General features: G+C 59.7%; 1 protein-coding gene across 1 annotated transcript in view; it reads right to left on the reverse strand.

Moving 5' to 3' along the window:
• Positions 1–3064, reverse strand: part of PDE5A (phosphodiesterase 5A) — a 97529-nt gene that overhangs the window by 84945 nt on the left and 9520 nt on the right. The gene's annotated exons all lie outside the window — the stretch shown is intronic.

Raw genomic sequence — 3064 nt, forward strand, 5'->3', positions numbered from 1 at the left:
GAGCAGCTCAAAGGCATCCCTGGCTGTTCCTTCTGCAAAGCAATTCAAGGGTGACTTTGCTTTGCAAAAGGGTGACTTTGAAATGGAAAACCTGTGATGTCACCAGGACGTCGCAGGGGAGGCGGCACCGACACCGCAGAACTAGGTGGTCCGAGCGGCGGAAAAAGGCTGCTGTCCCTGCCCCTCTTGACGGAACATAAAGATCTGTCTGGTTATAGAACCACCTGATGCGAGTGACACACATTAACACGGGCCCAGGTGCCCAGGCCCCGAATCCAGCCCGACATGGGGAGGAAACGGAGGAGCAGCTCCGAAACCCGCATGCCCTGCGGGTCGTCTCTCTGTGCCGTGGCCTCGGCGTGGGCCCCTCCGAGCACCGCCCGGATTCACAGGACAGCGACGTTTCCATCCCTGGGAACCACGGATCCCCCAAGGACATCACAGAGGATGTGGCTCCCTCCTCCTTCCTCTCCCGTCTGAAAGGAGCTTGTCCCCGTGGTAGCCGCACTGTGAACTCCGAGAGCCAGCAGCACACAGTGGGCCTCCTCCCCCGCCCCCTTCCAGACTGCCTCTGGGTGGGGCCACGTCAGATGCAGAATGTAAAGAAACCCTCCTTTCCACCCACGACCCTGGGGTAAGACGGCCAGGTTCAACCCTCAGCTTTGCCAGTTCTATGTATATATTTATTCATGTCAGAGAGGAGGGGAGAGGGAGAGAGAGAAACATCAGTGATGAGAGAGAATCATGGATCGGCTGCCTCCTGCACGCCCCACCCTGGGGATGGAACCCACAACCCAGGCATGTGCCCTGACCAGGATCGAACCGTGACCTCCTGGTTCATTGGTCGATGATCAACCACTGAGCCATGCTGGCCAGGCGATGCTCTATGATTTTTTAAAAGAAACTGTCACAGAAGTTTAGGACTGAGATCTGACCTCTAAAATCTACTACCCTGGAGACGATGACATCATGGAAAGAGCGCCTGAAAGTTCTCATTAGTTGACATACTTCCCAGGAAGAGGAGACTAGTGAGGAGACCACATCTTTTTCCAGGTCTGAGTTTCCCTGAACTTTCTGTCCCGTGTCAGAGGCAGCTCGGCCTCTCATGGCCAACACCTACCTGCTCCGTCCCTCAGCCCCTCAGGGACGTGCTGTGCCTGTGCCTGGAGCACTGGGGTCACTAAAGGTGCCTCGACATTTAACTAGAGCCGTGCTGGCTTCCTCGGCACAGAGGGACTAGCTCAGAGACGACACCAAACTCACTGGCCCCACCAGGAGGCAGGCCAGCCATACTTCCCAGGAAGAGGAGACTAGTGAGGAGACCACCTCTTTTACCAGGTCTGAGTTTCCCTGAACTTTCTGTCCCGTGTCAGAGGCAGCTCGGCCCTCTCGTGGCCAACACCTACCTGCTCCATCACTCAGCCCCTCAGGGATGTGCTGTGCCTGTGCCTGGGGTCACTAAAGGTGCCTCGACATTTAACTAGAGCCGTGCTGGCTTCCTCGGCACAGAGGGACTAGCTCAGAGACGACACCAAACTCACTGGCCCCAGGAGGAGGCACGCCAGCGCGGGCGCTTTTCTTTCCAGTCCTGTCTGCTCCACGGTAGGCCAGTTTGTCAGGGATGGCGCTGGTTTCCCTGTGACCCCGGCGGCTGGCGGGTCTGCGGCCAGTGACCTTCTCGTACAGCGTGGCCCGTCCTGGTCTGTCTGGACAGCCCTGGGAGTTCTGTCTCTTTTAAAAATTAGCAGCTACTGTGCATCGGTCACTCCCAGTTGCCGGGAGCTGAGAAGGCCTCTGCACGCGTGAAATCTAATCTCCACGACCTTCAGAGCGGTCCCTGTGGAAGGCCCAGGAGGCAGATGGGACATGGCAGGGACTGGCCGATTCCATCAAGTTCAATGGTCACTCATCAAGTTCAGTGGTAAAGACCAGGTTTAACCCAAGAGCAAAGCATCTAGGCATCACCCCCAACCCTTACGGTGGCTCCCACTTTGATCTCAAATTTGGGGGTGGTGGGGGGGCTGTGCGCACAGCCAGCGCGGCCGAGTTTGCCTGCGCGGCTCCAGGTGAGGCTCAGCCTGGAAGTCACTGGGACCATCTGCCCAGCGGCCTTGCTCCCGGAGCCAAGTTCCTCTTGTGCAGCAGCAGCCGTGCGAGAGCTGGGCTGCTCTTCCCGCTGTTTCTCATCACCCTTCCCTCTGGAGAGGCCTTCTCCTGGGATATGGGGACATCGGGACATTGTCTCCAGCTGGTCAGTGGCCACAGGAGAGAGCAGGGGCTGTGGGAGGAGAGCGGGGGCCGCGGGAGCGCGGGAGAGAGCAGGGGCTGTGGGAGGAGAGTGGGGGCCACGGGAGGAGAGCGGGGGGCTGTGGGAGGAGAGTGGGGGCCGCGGGAGGAGAGCGGGGGCTGTGGGAGGAGAGCGGGGGCCGCGGGAGGAGAGCGGGGGCCGCGGGAGGAAAGCGGGGGCCAGAGGAGCTGGCCAGGGTGCAATAGATGTTTAAAAGCTGCATGTGGAGACCCTCCCTTCTGCAAAGTCATCTAGTCTCCAGGCGGTGACTGATGGCTCCTTATCTCAGGAAATGCTCGGGCCAGTGGGCTGTGGCCACCAGTGACGAGGCAGCTTCACACGGGATCACCACAGGTCAAACAGGGCGCGGAGAGGACGTGGGAGCGGGGCGGTGGGGGGGAAGGGGGTCGACTCCAGGAGGCTGGGGACCCAGCAGGAGGCTCAGGGGAACTGTGGCAGCCAAGTCTGGGGGCCTGGCTGACCCGCTTCAAGGAGATCTGGGAGGGAGCAGCCGCCCTGGGCTGAGAGGGGGTTACAGATCCACGGAAGCATGGCTAGACTTTCACACTTTAAATCAGCCACGGGAATGGCTAGACTTTCACACACTGACAGTGCCCAGTGCTGCCGGGGACGGGGAGCCGGACGCGCAGGCCCCACCACTGAGCAGACACTGCTTCAGCCACTTCCCCGGAGACATGCGTGTTCCTCACAAAGCGAACATGCACCTGGCACAGGGCCTTTTGTTTTTTCAATCCTCACCCAAGGATCTTTTTCCTG

The sequence above is a fragment of the Myotis davidii genome, unplaced genomic scaffold (assembly GCF_000327345.1).
Source record: "Myotis davidii unplaced genomic scaffold, ASM32734v1 scaffold698, whole genome shotgun sequence".
Lineage (NCBI taxonomy): Eukaryota > Metazoa > Chordata > Mammalia > Chiroptera > Vespertilionidae > Myotis > Myotis davidii.